This window comes from Panthera onca, chromosome A1, assembly GCF_046562875.1.
Source record: "Panthera onca isolate mPanOnc1 chromosome A1, mPanOnc1 haplotype 2, whole genome shotgun sequence".
NCBI lineage: Eukaryota > Metazoa > Chordata > Mammalia > Carnivora > Felidae > Panthera > Panthera onca.
The window spans coordinates 48,078,571-48,099,849 of record NC_138339.1 but is presented as its reverse complement, the minus strand read 5'-3'; the positions used below and the strand labels follow the sequence as shown (position 1 = coordinate 48,099,849).

General features: G+C 40.0%; 1 protein-coding gene across 1 annotated transcript in view; it reads right to left on the bottom strand.

The window, feature by feature from the left end:
• The window catches only part of SGCD (sarcoglycan delta), a 943,518-nt gene that overhangs the window by 439,319 nt on the left and 482,920 nt on the right, over positions 1-21,279 (bottom strand). The window lies entirely within an intron of this gene.

Below are 21,279 nucleotides of genomic sequence, written 5' to 3'. Positions count from 1 at the left end.
TTCAAGGATACTCGTGACTGGGGACTGATTTTGGCACACGATGTCTTTCTTAAGCATGTAAAGCTGGTATTGATAATGCTAGTTTACTTCTCCTGTTACTTGAATGGAGGAGAAGTTACTGCAGGAGGTGTGGGGAGGTCCCACATCTTGGGAGACAGTCAGCAAAGGGATAGACAAGTACGGGCCATGTGCTCAGAGAAAAGACAAGACAAGGAGTCAGGCTTAGAAAGGCACAGAATCCAAGTCACCTGGCTTTTGCACTCGTTCCTGTTCCAATTCTACTCTCTGACATCAGTTTTATGAGATAACAAAGTTAGTTCTGTGGGTTTCTGCTACTTTCAAGAATGAAGCGTTGACAAAGGTATGTGGAAAAACAGGGTTTTAATGCATTAGAAGGCTATTCTATTTGAAAAGACTAGGTATTAGTGACTTTTTCAGATACTTCTCATCTTAGCACCTTCTAAGAGAACAATTTGCGCCTGTTTCTAACTAGGGGCATAGACTCCAAGGGCATGTAAGTAGCACACTAGCCACTATCCAAAGCCACAGGATAAACATGTTGCATCTTCCCACAGTGTCCAATTTACTACATATTATGTAATTTAAGATCTTTTTTTTTATTATTAAACTAAGACTTTGTATGAATATTTATGATAAAATAACAGACTTCAAAGACATTTCTGCTTGTTGGCAGACTGCTTGAGGCCAAGTTTGAGCCTCATGGGGTCGCCCATTGCTTTCCTCTGCCATTAGGGGTTCTTTAGAAGAAACGTTTGAATACTCATGCATTATAATACCAATAACTAGACCAGTCCAAAAAGTAATTCCATTTGCCAACATGCATAATTTAGTCTCAGATTCTCTTCACAATTAAACTTCTCATTTTATTATTACTTTTATAAAAGGGCAGATTATTTGGAGGTCCAGAGCAGCTTCTGTGCAACATTCTGCATTATTTACTCACTCCCTTTCCACATATTTACATTACTAGACCTAAAATACTAATACCAAAATGAATGTCATACTAATGTGTATAAACATATTCAAACTAAAATTCTAAAGTAAAACAAGTTTACTACCTTTATACCTAAACTTAAGGCCATTTTAAAACACTGATTTTACTGAGAAGAAAGGTTAAATAAACTATGGTTTAAGGGTAATGGGGAATAGCATAAATAGAATAAGGTAAATCTTAATGGGATAAGTTCAATACATGGTACTGAGAAGACAGAAAGAGAGAAAGAGAGAGGAAGGAAGGAAGGAAGGAAGGAAGGAAGGAAGAGAAAGAAAGAAAGAAAGAAAGAAAGAAAGAAAGAAAGAAAGAAAGAAAGAAAGAAATCCATAGCAACATAGCAAATGGTCTGGAAAGATCCACTCCCAACTGGTAATAGTAGCTACCTCTGAGAGAATAGAAGAGGTCTAGGGGAAATGTCAGAACACCTATTAACATCTCTGTCACATTCCTTTGCATGCAAAGATGGTCTTCCCTTTTCAAGACAATTATTATACAACCACAATGTTTCAAGATCTGCTTTGGGCATTGCTAAGAGAAATAGAAAAAAATGTGTAACATTGCTGCCCAGAATACACAAATACAACCTATATAGGGAAGGGGAAGGGGAGGGGGAAGGGGAGGGGGAAGGGGAGGGGGAAGGGAAAGGGAAAGGGAAAGGGAAAGGGAAAGGGAAAGGGGATGGGGATGGGGAAGGGGATGGGGAAGGGGAAGGGGAAGGGGAAGGGAAGGGGAAGGGGAAGGGGAAAGGAAGGGGATGGGGAAGGGGAAGGGGAAGGGAAAGGGAAAGGGAAAGGGAAAGGGAAACGGAAGGGGAAAGGGAAATGGCAAGGGGATGGGGATGGGGATGGGGATGGGGATGGGGATGGGGATGGGGATGGGGATGGGGAAGGGGATGGGGATGTGGAAGGGGAAGGGAAAGGGAAAGGGAAAGGGAAAGGAAAAGGGAAAGGGGAAGGGAAATGGGAAGGGGAAGGGGAAGGGGATGGGGAAGTGGATGGGGAAGGGGAAGGGGATGGGGAAGTGGATGGGGAAGGGGAAGGGGAAGAGGAAGGGGATGGGGAAGTGGATGGGGAAGGGGAAGGGGATGGGGAAGTGGATGGGGAAGTGGATGGGGAAGGGGAAGGGGAAGGGGATGGGGAAGGGGAAGGGGAAGGGGATGGGGATGGGGAAGTGGATGGGGAAGGGGAAAGAAAAGGGAAAGGGGAAGGGAAATGGGAAGGGGAAGGGGATGGGGATGGGGATGGGGATGGGGATGGGGATGGGGAAGGGGAAGGGGAAGGGGAAGGGGAAGGGGAAGGGGAAGGGGATGGGGATGGGGATGGGGAAGGGGATGGGGATGGGGATGGGGATGGGGATGGGGATGGGGATGGGGATGGGGAAGTGGATGGGGAAGTGGATGGGGAAGTGGATGGGGAAGTGGATGGGGAAGTGGAAGGGGAAGGGGATGGGGATGGGGATGGGGAAGGGGAAGGGGAAGGGGATGGGGAAGGGGAAAGGGAAGGGAAAGGGGAAGGGGAAGGGAAGGGGAAGGGGAAGGGGAAGGGGAGGGGGAAGGAAGATGTGATATATGTTTGCTTTTTTAAGACATTAAGAGATCCTTTAATGATTTGCTTTCCTAATTTATACAGAAAGTTTATTAATGTAAAATGTGTTTATATTTTAATAACATTTTAACCTAAGTTTTTGACAGTAAGAGTAATTTGGTAAACCATAAAATTAAGCTAAATTCAATAAACTGAAGCAAAAGAAATCATTAAACTCTCTCCAGAGCAATGCCTGTTTCCAAGCTTTTGGTTAAGTGTCTATAAAAAAGAGCCACAAGATATTTAGTTGTGTCTTTATTACCATTACTTCCCCATTGGCTTACTTGGTAAATTCAGATATACTTTATTTTCAGTCTGGATTCATTTTCTGTTGGAATTGACTCAAAGGGAAAAAAAAAAGCACATTTTAATTTTCCCTGATCACTAGCTCCCAACTTCCAGTTTTGTGTCAGACAGTTAATAATCTGTAAACAAACCCTAAAACACACTTGAGTCTTCCTTAAAGAGATTTCTAGATTTTGTTACACAATCTTGCAGTTGGTGAATTTTATAGGCAAAATGAAAACTGGTTAAAACTCTTTTTCTTTTTTATTTATCTTATTTATCTTTTTTTTTTTTTTTCCCAGCAAGTGGAACTGGAGCAGTGAGAACCTTGTTTCAGGGTCCCGTAGCTCATTAGTAGTAGGGCAGGATCTGGACACGAATTGCCAGCCCAGGACATTTTGCTTCCTTGCCTCTGCAAATTATTTGGGGTTTTATGTATTGGATTTTGACATCATTAATTTTATCTGAGGTCCTTATGATGTTCACACACTTTCTGTATCGATCATAAAAAGAACTACCACGTCTCCTTTGTATATACATCAAATGTCATCGTATAAAGGTCTCTTACTGTCTTTGGGAAATACCAGTGGTGACAAAGGTAGTCTTCAATGTTTCTTTACAAATTATATCTGACTTCAGAATAAATTCCAAAAAAGAGGAAATTCAAATTGATACTGTTGATTTTCATGGCCATGTAAGAAATTCCAATGGGAGAATGAATCAAAATTTCAATGCTCATTATAGTTATAAAATTCCACAAGAGCCTAGAGAGAGCCACATCACATAAAATGATTCTTAATGTTATCATTTTTAATGTGTAAAATCTACAGACATGCAATTTGAAACCTGTATGGGCGCTTGGTCAGGAAATGTTTCTTACCAAGTAGACAGCCATATTTGTCACACATACATTTTGTTACACACTTCCTTCCTAAAAATAACCTTTATGAATCATTTTTCTATGACTGAAAGAGTAATAATGTGCTTTTTAGAGAATAATAACCTTAGGAAGCAATTTTTATACTAATTCCTATGGAACTTCATTACTGAGGCTGGGAGAAAGAAAATTACTTGTGTAAGAATATACAGGTAATAAACAGAACACCAGGACTTTAATTCAAGTGCTTTAATATCAAATCCAGAGCTTTTTGCCTTATATCACCTGTCTTGGAACCTGTAGGCTCAGAACACAGGGAACATCAAAGATTCTAGAAATTTGCTGATACCACTCTGAGGATTATCACTGCACTGTAATATGGTATCCATTTCCTCATCCTACCTGACCCCCTCTTAGGCTGCTACCCTTCCTTCTTAATTGAAACACTCGCATCCCACTGCTTCTATGATATCTACTCTGCTGTTCACTTCCTACTTCTCTGCCCATCCTTCCTTCTTGCCATACACGTGTCCCTTCCTCCACTCCACCATGAATGTTAGAGCTCCCAGAGGCTTAGTCCAAGCATCCTTTGTCCTGTCACTTCGTAGGTCACCATTCACACCCAAAGCTGTGATTTCTACTTTTTTGCACGGGTGCACTCAGGAGCTCTTATCTGCAGTCTGAACACATATACTCAAAGGAATCGTCAAATTTTCGATTCAATGTCTCACGGGTACCTCAGAACTCATTAAGTCTCAAAAGTATTGATGTCTCTCTTCTCCAAACACAGTCTCCTTCCAGGCTTAAATAACTGGTGAGTGGCAACTTCATCCAATTAATTTCACAAGAAGCCTGGAATCACCTTGAACTCTAGTTTCAAGCCACCAGCCCTACCACTCCATCATACCAAGTCCTACCAAAAGTGGCTCCTTTCCTTCTCATTTGCTCCTTGTCTCCTCCATTTTTTCTCTCCTGCCCAAGGGCTCCCATTGCCTCTTAACTGGTCTCCCAAACAGATTCCAATTCATTCTTCACCCAGTGACCTGAGTCATCTTTTCACACTTTGGTGGCTTGCTGCTATCTTAGGATAAAGTCCTAAGTGTGTATTATTGTCCTACATAGCCCAGCATGAGCGAACTTCTATTTATCATGAGTTCCTCCTGTACTTTTCTCCTTTTGCTCTCTGCATTTCCCTGACCTAGGTTTTAATTTCTAGAGCTCATACTCCCTTTTGGCCAAAGGGCCTTAGCAGGTTCTGGTCCCTCTACCTGGAATACTCCAGTCCTCCCTATCCCACCCACATTCTCTCTTGCTCTAACACACACACGTGCCTGCCCATGCACACACACTATGCTACACTCTTCATTGTACTTAACTCTTACCCTTTAGAACTGAGCTCAAAGGAAGCTTCTTCAGGGAACCCTTTTTAATGGGCCTACCCCACCCCTGCCTCTGGCAGGTTCATTAGTTACAGACTCCCAGAAAACCATGTTCTGTTCCTTCGGGACACTTATTTCAGTTTATAGTTATGGCTTTATTAGAGTGGCTCTTTGTTTAATGCCACTTCCTTCATGAAGTAGGGAATGATCCCTGGGCCCTACTGAGGCACAAGGCATTGTAGGTACTCAATAAATATGAATGAGTGAATCAACTTCTGCTTCAGAAAGGATTCAATGTGAGAACGAGGGACAAGGCACAACACTAAAAATGAAAAGGTTAATTGTTTCCAAATTTCTATTTTCAATTACTAACCTCCCTTTTGGGTATTTTCATTGCATGGGTAGTGCCATAACATACCAAGTTGTCTATGCTAGAAGCCTAACAATCATTCTGATTCCATTCTTCCCCTAAATCTGCTGTGTTTATCTCTAAAGGCCAGCAGGGGCCTCCCCCTTCTCTTCTCTCTAGCATCGCCAAAATCATTCAGTCTAAGGCACCCTATCTCCTACTGGAATTACTGCAATTGCCTCTTAACTAGTCTTCCTGCTTTCCCCTGTTCTCCTAAAATTATTTCTCTACTCAGAGGTTAAAATGATTATTGAAAATGAATAAATCAGATTGCTTCAATTCCCAGTTTAAAAACTCATAATATTACAGAAAAAAAAAAAACAAAAAACACCTCTTTCCAAAACCATTATCCTTTGTCATATCACTACTTTATTCCTCTCATCAAATGATACTGTCTGATGATTTTCTGTCTGGCTCCAACAAGAATGTAAACCTCGGGGCACCTGGGTGGCTCAGTCAGTTGGGCGTCCGACTTCGGTTCAGGTCTGATCTTGCCATTCGTGAGTTCGGGCCCTGCGTTGGGCTCTGTGTTAATGGCTCGGAGCCTGGAGCCTGCTTCAGGTTCTGTGTCTCCCTCTCTCTCTGCCTCTCTCCTGCTCGCACTCTCTCTCTCTCTCAAAAATAAATAAACATTAAAAACGTGTTAAAAAAAAAAAAGAATGTAAACCTCATGAGGGCAAGCACCTGATGTGTGCACCTATTCTCACAGGCACTTAGTAGGTGTTAAGAGCTATTGTTAAATTCTTGAATGTGTGTTGACTGTGACCTATTTTGCCAAAATCCCCTTTCAGGACATTTTGCAAGAGTATGCTTACTGAAAAAAGTCAGGGGCTCCCTTTACTCTGAGTCTTACTGTGAGCTTTGAGAAGCCCAGGAAGTCAAGAAGCTGCCCAGAAATGACTTCTAATGATTAGGACCCCACAGAATGCTTATTATATCTTGAATAAAATCTACTGAGCAATTCATTACTTTCAGAATTCATATGAAAGAAGGATAACGTGATCCTCTAATTTCTTGTCCTTTCCAGTCCTGACTTAGCATGAGGACTGGAACGTGTAGCTAACAGGGCAACAGGGTAATAATCTTCATTATCTCTTCCTCTTTTCAAAACTGCTCATGAAATGCTTCAAATGAAAAGGAGCCCACTGGTGCCCCAGGACTGTGAGTCTAAGTGGTGCTTTTTTTGTTGTTATTTATGCTAATTAAGTAGGTTGCAGACTGGTTACTTAGCAATATCCTTCATTGAGATGCTCAGTCCTCAAGCTTAATTATATGTTTTAGGCCTAAAGTGGTCATTGAGCAGGCAATATCCAGGGATTGGATGCTATTCTCAGTGCTTCTGGGTCTGGCATGTGGAAACTCCTGCAATGTGCAAAGCCATTTTTATGGAAAGATACACTGGATTATATTATGGTATTTCACTACCTACTGGCTCAAATGAAGCACACAAAAAAAGACATCATCTTTTAAACAAAACTATTTTAAATACAGTTTCACATATTAAACATATTGGAATAGAGTGACACTATATCCTTTGCACGTGGGTTTGAGAAAGTTTTCTTAGCGTTAGCATACCCCTTGTTTGTATGAAGCAGTTAACACACCTCTCCTCAGTTGGTGTGAATAACAACTTCCTAAATCAATCTGCTCAGCATATGTGAAAGAACAACTCCATTAAAAATCAAATTTCTCATGGGCTTTAATGGAACCCATCAATATTGTGTGTTAGTGGGGAAAAAAATCCATAATCCTATTTTTTGCCCAAACAGAAAACAAACTATTGATTTTTTTCAACAGATTTTTACTCGTTTAGAGTTCTTTTCCCTCTCAGACATCAGTCTGCTGCCACTGTCTGTAAGGCAGAGATGAAAATGTGCTGATTTTATGCTAGCACAGCTGACTAGGGAGCGCTCCGTGGAAGCAGAGCAAACAAATGTAAACAACATAAAATATTTAGATCACAGAAACATTAAGAGTGATTTTGGTGATGGGCATGAATTATATTTAGTGGACAGATCATCTATGGAACAGCGAGAAGCTGATAATCCTCCAACATTTTTACAGACAATAGAGACAAACCGCAGTTCAGAATAAAAAGCTAGAAATCTGGCAGGTTGGAAAGGCAGCCACCATTGAAAATGTACTGGATATAAACATATTCTAATCTGAATCCTGTCACTGTGGTTGTGTGAGTGATGTGCATTTTTTCCCCAAGCTTCACTGATCAATATCCATTCTGTCCCACATTAATAAAGTCTTAAATGTTTAACTTAGAGGATATGTGTGGTAACTCTTTTTGAAAGCTGATGGAGAACACACATTTGACTCACCACTGTATCCCCAGTGAGAGTAACAGACAGGTGCTAACATCATGGATGGGAGGGGTGAGAGGGGCATGACTACACTGGGAGGCTAGCTAGTAAGAAAGTAAGTCCATAAAAAAAAAAAAGACATCATGCACCCTTTCATACCCTTCTCTCTCGCATTTACTTCATGCTAGTATATTCCTCTAGTATATTTTCATCACTTTTAACAATTATTCTACATCACATTACTTTTAAAAAACTTGATGATGATCCATAAAGGGAAAGTCAGACATTTATTCTTTCTTGTTTGAATGACACTTTAGGGTAATCAAATAGGTGTTCAGAAAAAGTTATTCTTCAGAGAAAATCCCCAGCTAATAAATGAATGAGAAGTGATAAAATTTGAACACCACCATTTTACATTTCCTTTTGAAATAATGAATCCAGGTAATAAGTATGGCTTGTAAAACGAGAAGGTGAAAAATCTTGTGAGGAGTTTTAAAAAGGAGAAACCGAACTGATAAACAAACAAAACAAAACAAAACAAAACAAAAACAAAACTGATGATTAATTTTAGCAAAAAATAAAAAATAAAAAAAGACAACCAGACATTATGTATACTCTAATGTAGAGCAATAAACATACATGAACCACTTTCAAGATAAGCCAAGAACTTGAACCTGAATCTGACAAAGCCTCTAGTCTAAAGGGCAGTTTACAAGAAATATGAGGGATAAATGAGTACATTAAATAATACTACAGTTGAAACTCACCAAAAATCATCTAGAACATGAGAAATTCTAGAACACAATAAATAATCTTTAAAAAAAAAAATAAAGAGGAAAGGATTACCATGAAATGACATCTAATATATTAAACAAATGCAGTGTGTGGACCTTGATTATTTTGAACAAGGCAACATAATGGTCATTTATGAGACAAACGGAGAAATTTTAACACTTTATTTGAAGATACTGAGAAATTATCAACCTTGCATTTAAAGTATAGTAGTAGGGGGCATGACTTCCAGGTTAAGCATCCAACTTCAGACTTTGGGTCAGGTCATGATCTTGTGGTCCGTGAGTTCAAGCCCCACATCAGACTCGGTGCTAACAGCCCAGAGCCTGGAGCCTGCTTGGGATTCTGTGTCTCCCTCTCTCTCTGCCCCTCCCCCACTCACGCATGTGCATTCTCTCTCTCTCTTAAAATTAAATATTAAAAGAACCTAAAGAAAATATAGTAGTGGTATTGTGGTTATATCTGAAAAATACATGAGATGTTATTATATAAAGATGTACACCAGAATGTTTACTCATGATGTCTGGAGTTGCTTTTAAATAATCTTTTTGGAGGAAGAGGAGGATTAGATGCAACAAGATTGTCCATGTGTCCATAATTGTTGAAACTAGACAACGGGTACCTAGGGGTTGATTATACTACTTCTCATACTGTGATTGAAATTTTCCACCAACAGTGGAAATGCAAACTGGTGCAGGTGCCACTCTGGAAACAGTACAGAGGTTTCAAAAAGTTAAAAATAGAACTACCCTATGATCCAGCAATTGTACCACTAGGTATTTACCCCAAAGATACAAAAATATAGATTTGAAGGGGTACATGCACCCCAATGTTTATAGCGGCATTATAAACAATAGCCAAATTATGGAAAGAGCCCAAATGTCCACTAATGAATGGATAAAGAAAATGTGGTGTGTGTGTGTGTGTGTGTCTTATATACGCATATGTGTGTGTGTGTGTGTGTGTGTGTGTGTGTGTGTGTGTGTGTAGGAATATTACTCAGCCATAAAAAAGAATGAAATCTTGCTACTGCAATGGCATAAATGGAGCTAGAGAGTATTAAACTAAGTGAAATAAGTCAGTCAAAGACAAATACCATATGATTTCATTCATATGTGGAATATAAAAAACAAAACAAATGAACATATGGGAAAGAAAAAAATAGAGAGGGAGGCAAACCATAAGAGACTCTTAACTATAGAGAAAAAACTGAGGGTACTGGAGGGAAGGTAAGCGGAGGGGAGAATACATTAAACAGGTGATGGGTATTAAGGAGGGCACTTGTGAAGAGCACTGGGTGTTGTATGTAAGTGAAGAATCACTAAATTACACACCTGAAACTAATATTACACTGTATAACTGGAATATAAATAAAAACTTAAAGATGCATACACACACACACACACACACACACACACGCACACGCAAAAGCCAAAAAAACAAGACACACAAACAAACAAAAAGAAGAGACAGAGAGAGAGAGAGAGGGATACAGAGAGAGAGAGAGAGAGAGAGAGAGAGCGCACAGAGGAGTGGCAGAGAGGGAGAGAGACAGAATCCCATGCAGGCTCGATGCTCAGCCAAGAGCCCCATACAGAGCTTGATCTCATGACCATGAACTGAGCCAGGTGCCCCCAAGCTCTTATTATCCGTAATATATTCACTCCTTTGATAATTTTCCTGAACGTAACCAATAGCCCATCACTGCCACGACTTTCTCCCGCACGTGGATGACCTCCTGACACTGCACCTAGCTACTGGATTCCTGGTCCCTACCTCACCCTGCATGCAGCACTGTGCCACATGGAAGCCTTCCTCACATGATTCCCCATTCCATGCCTCCCTCCCACAGAGACACACTCTTCACCTTGCTTGGGTTCCATACCCCATGCCAGGCTGCCTTGGCACAGACACAGTCCTCAATCCGCTAATGTTCTGACATCTTGCGGACCACCCTCACACACAGTCACCCACCCTCTTCACTCTCGCCACACAGAAGGCTCCCAGCGTGAACCTTCCTTACCTTGCCTAACACACCAGGCCATTTCTTCATGGGAACAGCTTTCTCATTTTGCTTCTACTTTGACTTCGACATCCTTATCACCCCATGTATACACCTGCCTTTTGCCCCTTAGGCTCTGAGCTCCTGAGCAGAGTCACCCCTTCCCCTGGCCAATAACAGACTTCCTTCTCATCTTCTCAGGCTCCAACACCACGTGCTAGGCAGTCATTCTATTCAACGCCCTCCACAGCTCGCTTGATTCTGACACCGTGCAGTGGGCAATGCTCCTACACGAATGCCCTCCTCACTCTAGTTGGTTCCTCTTTTACTTCGTCATGTTATTTTATCGCCATTATCAAGAAGACAAGAGATCAAAAAAAAAAAAAAATGCTGAGAAGCCTTTAGAGAAAAAGGAACCCTGGTGCACTGTTGGTAGGGATGTAGAATGGGTGCAGACACAATAAGAAACAGTATGGAGCATCCTCAAAAATTAAAAATAGAACTACTACATGATCAAGCAAGTACACTTCTGAGCATATATCCAAAGAAAATAAAATCACTATCTTAAAGAGATATCTGCACCCCACCATGTTCATTACAGCATTATTCACAAAAGCCAAGACAGGGGAACAACTTAAATGCCCATTGACAAATGAATTAATAAAACAAATATGGTAAATACATACAGTGGAATATTAGTCATCCACAAAAAAGGAAATCCTGCCATTTGTGACAACACTGATTGACACTGAAGACATCATCCCAAGTGAAATAAACCAGACAAAGTAGAATGGTGGCTTTCAAGGGCCAGGAGGTGATGGAAAATGAGAAGATAATGTTTAAAGAGCACAAACATTCAGCTATAAGAAAGATAAGTTATAGAGATCTGTGTACAGCATAGTTAATTATTAACAAAACTGTGTCCTATATGTGAAAGTTAAGAGAGTAAATCTTAAACGTTTCTACCACATACCATACACAAATGATAATTATGCGAGTGTAGTTAAGGTATTAAGTAACCTTGTTGCAGTAATCATTTCACAGTATTTATCTACAGGAAATAATTACATTGTGTACCTCAAATTTAACATATATTGTATGTCAGTACTATCTTCATAAAGTTGAAAAATGTTTTATTTTAAGGTCATGGCAGATTTACATATACACGTATAAGAACTAATAGAGATCCCACATACCCTTTACTCAATTTTCCCTAAAAGTAACAGTTTGCAAGAGTATATTTCAAAATAGAAGACTTACATTAATAAAATGCACCAATATTATTCAGGTATCTATTTTACAGGCATGTGCAGATATATGGAGCTCCATACAGCTTTATCACATGTATCAAATCATGTGAATCATGTGAATACCACCCGAATCAGTACAGAACATCCTTCATGTTATACTTTCATAGTCTGATACAACCTCCTCCCACTCCCATCCACCACCACGTATGACTCCTGGCAATCACACACGTGACCTCCATGTCTATGGTTTTGTTACATAAAGTATATTGTGTAAACGGTATCCTAAAGCATGTGGCCATTTGAGATTTTTTTTTTTACTTAGTCTAATTTCCTGGAGATATATCAAAGTTGGGTTTTTTTGTTTTTCAATTGTTGAGTAGTATTCCAAAAATATAGATGTACCACAGTTTATTTAACCATTCACCTGCTTTAAAAAGAATTAACATTTTATTTTTTGAGAGAGAGGGACATAGCATGGGTAGGGGAGGGGCAGAAAGAGAGGGAGACACAGAATCCAAAGCAGGATCCAGTCTTCGAGCTAGCTGTCAGCACAGAGCCAAAGGTGGGGCTCAAACTCATGAACTGCGAGATCATGACCTGAGCCAAAGTCAGATGCTTAACCTACTGAGCCATCCAGGCACCCATGTGCTTGTTTGTTTGTTTGTTTGTTTGTTTGTTTTTATTTTTTTTTTTTTATTTTTTAATATATGAAATTTACTGTCAAATTGGTTTCCATACAACACCCAGTGTTCATCCCAAAAGGTGCCCTCTTCAATACCCATCACCCACCCTGCCCTCCCTCCCACCCTGCCCTCCCTCCCACCCCCCATCAACCCTCAGTTTGTTCTCAGTTTTTAACAGTCTCTAATGCTTTGGCTCTCTCCCACTCTAACCTCTTTTTTTTTTTTTTTTTCCTTCCCCTCCCCCATGGGTTTCTGTTATGTTTCTCAGGATCCACATAAGAGTGAAACCATATGGTATCTGTCTTTCTCTGTATGGCTTATTTCACTTAGCATCACACTCTCCAGTTCCATCCATGTTGCTACAAAAGGCCATATTTCATTTTTTCTCATTGCCACGTAGTATTCCATTGTGTATATAAACCACAATTTCTTTATCCATTCATCAGTTGATGGACATTTAGGCTCTTTCCATAATTTGGCTATTGTTGAGAGTGCCGCTATAAACATTGGGGTACAGGTGCCCCTATGCATCAGTACTCCTGTATCCCTTGGGTAAATTCCTAGCAGTGCTATTGCTGGGTCATAGGGTAGGTCTATTTTTAATTTTCTGAGGAACCTCCACACTGCTTTCCAGAGCGGCTGCACCAATTTGCATTCTCACCAACAGTGCAAGAGGGTTCCTGTTTCTCCACATCCTCTCCAGCATCTGTAGTCTCCTGATTTCTTCATTTTGGCCACTCTGACTGGCGTGAGGTGATATCTGAGTGTGGTTTTGATTTGTATTTCCCTGATAAGGAGCGACGTTGAACATCTTTTCATGTGCCTGTTGGCCATCCGGATGTCTTCTTTAGAGAAGTGTCTATTCATGTTTTCTGCCCATTTCTTCACTGGGTTATTTGTTTTTCGGGTGTGGAGTTTGATGAGCTCTTTATAGATTTTGGATACTAGCCCTTTGTCCGATGTGTCATTTGCAAATATCTTTTCCCATTCCGTTGGTTGCCTTTTAGTTTTGTTTGTTTGTTTTTAATGTGTAAGGGAGGAAGGGAGGGGGAGAGAGAGAGAAAGAGAGAGAGAGGGAGGAAGGGAGGGAGGGAGAGAGGGGAAGAAGGAGAGAGAGAGACAATCTTAAGCAGTCTCCACGCTCAGTACTAAGCTCAATGTGGGGCTTGATCCCATGACCCTGGGATCATGACCTGAGATGAAATCAAGAATCTGGCGCTCAACCGACTGAGCCACTTAGGCACCCCAACCATTCAGCTGTTGTAGAACATCTAGGTTGCTTTCATTTGGGGCCATTATGAATAAAGCTTCTATGAACATGTGTGTTCAGGCTTTTTGTGTTAACACCTTACTTGGCCCCTCACACCTTACACTGGCCTGCATCCCTTCACAGAAACCCTGGGAGTGGGTTGAGTGCTCTCACTACAGGTCACTGTATGGAGACACAGCACATCCCTCCCAGCCCCAAGTAGCAGTGTCTTCTTTACTCTGCCCTACTTACTGGATTTAGGACAGAATAGTATGAGAGGTGAATACACAGGAGCTTAAGTGATCATAAGCACTATGCAAAGGCTACTTCGGAGAACATATTCCCAGCACCTACTACTATAGTGACTGGAGCCAGTTAAGCACTCAGTGGATGTCTGTGAACGAGGGAAGGCACATTTGAGAATGTGCTTCCTCAACAGACAGACTGGAAATTTCTTAATTTAATAATTGATGAATGTTAAATTCTTAGGGGTAAGAATAAATGATTCTGTAAAAGAGAGAAGAATGGAAGGAAGTGTTAGGAAAGTTTTTTAAAGAAGGAAACTTTGGAATGGACAGCAGTGTGGAGCTGACCTATGGTTTTGTCCTAGCTACTCCCTCCCTCCATCTATATCTCACAATCTATGAATACATGTTCTCTGTAAGCCCACAATGAGTCAGTCACCCTCCATGTTAATGTGGTAAGGAAACAAAAAATTGTTATTTACCACAGCTTCTTAACAAAGCTTTCTCTAATACTGGAATTAAGTTGAATCACTGTAAATCAACTGTCTGAATAATTGATTTTCTGATCCATTAGATAAATAATTAAGGACACTTTCCATCCCCCCAAAAAGTTTTGATCTTATGATGCATCTCCAATGGCCAGTTAGCTATGAACTCATCAGGGTCACTGAGAAGAATGTCTGTTTCTCAAATGTTTCAAATTTCCAACTTTCAGCTGATCTCAACCTCTCAATGGTCTGCTAAGTAATTGGTTCTGTTTTCCCTTAAATACAATTGACTTTATATTTGTCAGCTTATGCTGCCTCTCACAGTGAAACAACTTTGGTGAAATATCATAAACCCATTTTAAGGTGACTCTTCTTCATTAGTTTTTACAGAATCAATAATTTAGTGAAATAACTAGAGCCAACAATTCTCATCTAAGAGCAAATTATTTCTTCTCCAACTTCACAAATATGAGTATCTACCAGCGACTCTAAACATACCCAGAGTGAAGAATCAACAATTTGTTGTCATTTTGTGTGTGTGTGTGTGTGTGTGTGTGTGTGTGTGTCAACTGGCCGCTGATTAATAGTTTGGTAAAATATAATGAACATGAATTATAAGGAAAAGGAAAATTAAGAAATAAGACAAAGGTCCATAAAACCTAAGTCTCAATACTTCACCATATTAAATGAACTAAAAAGCCCTCTGTCAAATTGGTCTGGAAGTTTCTAAGCACTTACTCTCAATTTCGGCCCTTATCTCATCCGGGATGAGTAACAATCACCGCAGCCTGGTGTCAGTCTGCAGACCATACTCGGTGTGGCACTGGTCTATCTGACCCCATCTCACACCTAATTACATATTGGCTTTTTCTCATTCTCTAAGACTTCATGCATTTGCATGTATCTCTAGGTCAAAGACAATGTTTTCTATTTTGTTAGCATCTCCCAAAGCATCCGCCTGATAGAGCTTAATAAATTCTTATCTATCAACAGAAGACAGCTTATTCTACTCTTTTGATTCCCTCCTCTGCTTTTCTCCCCTATTATATTCTCTTTGAATATAATTCATTTTAAATCCTTTTTGGAAGGAGGCACATGTTGCAAACTGGTGGCCTGCAGGCTAGATATGGACAATAATTGAGTTTGTTTGTCCCACAGATCTATTAAAAGTCAGCCTTTAACTTATCAAAAAGGCGCCGTGTGGGGCTGCACCTTCCAGACTGCGTGAGCTTCTCAAGTTCCCCATGACCTTACTTGGTTCATCCAGTTATTAAAGTTACCTGCGTGGAACCTTTAGCCTTTTGAAATCGCAACACCCCACATTAATAAAATTGAGGTCAATGAACCTTACAGAACACAAATAAAGAACAAACAAAAGAGCCCCCAATACACTATTACAGAAGCTTGTGTCTCTAACAGTGCATAGGACCAAAGCATTTTGTTACCCCATTCAAAGCTCACAAGACCACACGAGAGGAGGAGATAAGGTAATTGTTTCCATTCATCAGCAAGAAAGCTGAGGCTCAAAGGATAAGTAACTTTTTTCAGACTTCACAGCAAGCAGGCTAAAAAGCCTGTGGACTCAGAGCCAGTGTCTCTAGGCCGCACTACACTGCACACTCATGAACTAGTCGCAGTGGTTTTCTTTCCTAAGCATTTTCCATACACATGGCCATAAAACTTTTTTTTTCTAATGTACACAAATCTGTTTTTACAAGTATCCATTCAACGTTCACAGCAGATCTGTGATAGCAATTTGGGGGGTTTTGTTTGTTTATTTATTTTTTGTTTTTGTTTTTGTTTTTTAGCTTCATACTAATCAGATTCTTTTTCACAACAATTCTCATCCACTATTTTATGCTATACTGTTCTCAAGTGCACTAACCAAATCTGATCCTTTATTTTGATCCAAATCAAAGATGCTCCGCTGGAATGGTTCCAGGAACGGGTGATGTCCTCAAAGAGGCCTCACATTTTCATTTTTTTTGTTGTTGTTGTTGAAAACTCTTCTAGGCTGTCATTTGGAATGCCTTTGGCCCAAAAGAAACGTCACCTTCCTGACAGACCAAACCTCAGCATCTCACTCAAAAAAACTTAGGAAATCACCGATCAGAAATTCTTCCATAAGCCTATTATCACAGCAAAAGAAGCAACTCCAAATTCCCATTAATAACCCTTCAGAGTAGATTGTAGGACACTAATACTTTGGGATCATAACACATGGACCATCAAACCATAGTTGAGCTCCAGCCTAAATAAGGTCTCTTGACTCTCTATAGTCTTTTTTTTTTTTTTTTTCGTTTTTTTTTTTTTTTTATTTATTTTTGGGACAGAGAGAGACAGAGCATGAACGGGGGAGGGGCAGAGAGAGAGGGAGACACAGAATCGGAAACAGGCTCCAGGCTCCGAGCCATCAGCCCAGAGCCTGACGCGGGGCTCGAACTCACGGACCGCGAGATCGTGACCTGGCTGAAGTCGGACGCTTAACCGACTGCGCCACCCAGGCGCCCCTCTATAGTCTTGATGAGGGGGAGGGGGCTGGGGGGGAGGGTCACTTTAGCATGTGGAAAAACATGGCTATGCACATCTTATTAGAAAAGTGTGCAGCTCTACAGGGTAACCACCATCTCTATGTGGCTGTTTAAATTTAAATTAGTATTAGATAAGGTTAAAAATATAGTTCCTAGCCACATCTCAAACACTCTGTAGTGATAAGGGGCAATGTCACATGAAGTCTGGCCTTGGCCTGATCCAAAGGGAGCCGGAACCACAGGGCCCAGCCTCATGTGGGTACAGACAGCGGGGCAGTTGCGAGCCTAAACTGCTGACATGCCTGGGAGATGGATGCCTCATCCAGTGGAGAATCTAGGTTCTAGGACTCTCTACTACAGAAAGCTACAGGTTGTATTCTTTCACCAAATAAAACCGACAAAAACATAGCATCACGAAGAAAATAATGAGCACGTAAAATCATTCCTCTTGTTCTCCATGAACATTTCCTTCTACTAGTGGGAACTTTACCGGTTCCCAACTTCCCCACCTGACTGTAAAAGAGCAGGAGCTGCTCTTTTGTACCATGTATCTCTGGCATCTGGCACGTGTTAGGTGCTCACTAAATATTTACAGAATGAGTACTGAATTTAACAACTATCTTTAAAAGCGTTACAATTAAGGTGAGCACAGATCCTGTTTTGCCACCTCCATTCTAGTTTATGCCAGTTGCTCTACTGTAGTTATTAACAGAATTCCCCCTTCTTTTCAAAAGAGCTGTAGTTCGTTTTACACATTTTGTGGTCCTTCTAGTTTAAAGGACCGCTAGTCAAGGTGCCAGGACAACCGTGAGAAGAGGCTGAGTGACTTCAGTAGCTACTTCTGTTAACTTTCTCAGTGTGCCCATACATCAGACATTTGTCAGTGCAGGTTCTCCCTTTAGAGATAAAATGTTTACATTTTACTAAAAAATGGTTTTGTTTTAAAATTGGCTCATAAGTGCATTCATTGTATTTCTGGTTATAACCTTTTTTTTTTTGTATTGGGAGGGGGAGCCCTCAAAATGAATATACACTTAGCAACATACACTGATAATCAAGTTGTATGGCTAAAATGATCCATTGGTATCATTAACTTCAGGTGGTGCCAAAGTTAACTACTGGAGGCTAAGAACTCACTAGAGCAGAAATGACTGTCCTTGCACTAAACCCAAAGGAGTAATACAACAAACTAAATGAGGTTTGCCTGCAGTGTATAATAGGACACACACTGATCTTGCCTGATTTCCCAGTACATCGTGGGGAAGAAAATATTACTCATATTTTAATCAATTAGTGATCTGCAAATTTCTGGGTAGGGGCAGAGAGCATAGGAAGGACATATTTTAAAGATAGTATCAGTCAACATTTGCTCCTTTATAATCTTTTATAATCATTTTCTAAAATGAACTTTCTTCCAAGAAGGGGGTTGGGTGTATTATCGTGTCAACAAGCATGTTTTTTTTTTTTTTCCACAAAAGAGAAACATTTCACACCATGTTTCTGCCTTATGCACCAAATTGTGTGTTTACTTCAAGACACATTTGATGAGAAGGTGAGATAGAATAGACTGATTTAATGAAAACCTCTCTCTTCCTCTCCAGATTTCCAAATTTCCCTAATAGAAGAAATAGAGGAGAGACCATTGAACTCTCTGATTTATGAAGCATCCAGGAAAATAAAATACCTCACACAAAACAGTATCTAATTTATAATCATGTTATCTGAAGAACCTCCAGCTTTCTAATGAACTTTTACATAATAAATTCATGGTCATCAAAATCCTTAAGACTGAATTATTTAATTACATTGGTTTCCAGCAGAGGACAGACTGTTGCACTCTAACCTAAATTATCTGTAGAGGAGAGAAGAGTTGTTTCTTTCATTAAGAAGTAAAGTTAATTCATAATCAATAGAAGAAATCTACCTTTGACAAAGCTCTGAGCTACATTTGTGCTCAGCAATTACATATTTACACATGGCTGTATTTCTCTAGTCCCATTTCCTTACTTCCCTATCGGCAAGTAGCTTATAGAGATAACAAGCCAAAGAGTCAAATACATTTTAAGATATGGATAACCATGTTCTCTTGCTGGCTCATTTTTGTTTTTGTTGTGTTTTTTTTTTTTTTTAATCTGATATAAGTCATCCAAGAGTTACATGGTACAACATGATTGATCTTCTGCCAGAGAATAAAAGCTGTGCACCAAGTGACATTATCAAGCCCAGGTCAACTAGGCCATATGCACAGTCATCCCAATTTGATTTGCAGTAGTGGCCCCATGTTCTTTTTCCAAACTGTATGCTTCAGTCACTGCCAGTGATAGTTCCTCTATGTCATTCAATGTTTTCTCTATGTAAAACCTACCAGAGAGGGCTAGGGAGGGGAAAGGCTATGTGTTGTCAAGGTAGAGACTTTGGTTTATAAACAGTTCTCGCTGGTATTATAGAAAAATCTAGTCAGATCCATAAATCTCCATTATCAGATATGAGTTATCCACTGGTAAAATATACCCACCTGTTCTTATATCAGAACTCTTGTGGAAGTGAGAGAAAGATCAAGTATAGGTGGTGACCGAAGGGACCAGACTATGATAACCCCACCTGGTTCGTCCATCTCTTGGCTTTGTTCCTCTCCAAAAGGCATTATACTCAGATCCCACGTGGTAGCACTGTGGCTTCCAGAAGCTCTATAATAACATTTGCCCAGGTCTAAACCCAGCAGAGATGTAGGAGTTAAAGTAATCTAGCAAGAGTCTACAAATGGTCACTGATTGACCATATTCTCATCTATGAGCCAATCACTGAAGCAAATAGAATCAAATCTGTGATTGTGGCAGCCAGACCTGAGTGCCATGTTCATATTAACCTCATGAACCAAAAGCACAGATAGGATGTTTTTATAAAGCAAAATCAAGTATTAGTACAAAAATTGGTAACTGACGCTGGAGACACTCTATAAATGTATCACACTTCAGATCTGAGGAAAGTTTTCTTACACCTAAATCATTGTTTTCTTACCCCTAAATCACATGTTCAGTCATCTTTTTTTTTTTTTGATAATACCAAATACCAGAAATTATTACTGAAAATCCCACCCCCCCCCCCACGAATTAATATATCAGTCTTTTAGATTAAATGAAGATGCTCATTGATAGGGACACTTAAACTATGACTGTTTTTTTGAAAGAATTTATATTAGGTCAGATTCTTCAAGAGAAGTTGTAGATGTAAGAATAGAAGTAGTCCTAATCACTTGGAAGATCCTTGAAAGCACTCCTTTGAATCCTGGAACTCAACAAGATTTCTATTCAATGGACACTCGACTCTGCACATTCTTAGGACTAAAAAGTATCTAGTGCTAGGATTGCCAAATAATACAGGAGGCTGTTAAGCTGGAATTTCAAATAACTAATGACTATGGTTTTGTATAAAGATGATCCAAATATTCCATGGGCCATAGCTATTCTAATATATATGTAGATATATGTTGTACCTTTGAAATTCTAATGTAATTGAGTGGCCTGAATTGTATTTGCTAAATTTGGCTTATCTATCTGCTATCCATAAGTACCATTCCCTTTTTGGATTATTCTGACAATTTAAAAGTTCTTCCTTATGCCAAGGCTTAAAATTCCAGAAAGTACTTCTAGCTATCAAAATGAATTCTCTTCAAATATTGTCCTCATTAAGTGTTACAACAGTATTATTATTATTATTTTCAAGCTGTGTAGCACAGTGCAAAGTTGTAATGATACCCCCATGGGGGAGGTGGGGTGGGACACTACTGGGTTGGGCTCATGCCTCCCATCTATGATTCTGCTTTAATCTAGGATATTAATTTAAGCTCCTGGTTTAGAATTTAAATTTAAATTTTATTATAAAAATGTGGGTTAAGAGAATAAAAAGACAAGCCACAGTCTCAGAGAAAATATTTGCACAACACCTGCTTCATAAAATAGTGGACTCCAACATACACAAATAACTCTTAAAACTCAACAAGAAAACAGACGAGCCGGGGCACCTGGGTGGCTCCGTCGGTTAAGCATCCAACTTTGGCTCAGGTCATGATCTCATGGTTTGTGAGTTCAAGCCCCATGTTGGGCTCTGTGCTGACAAGTTGGAGCCCAGAGCCTGCTTCCGATTCTGTGTCTCCCTCTCTCTCTACTCCTCCCCTGCTCA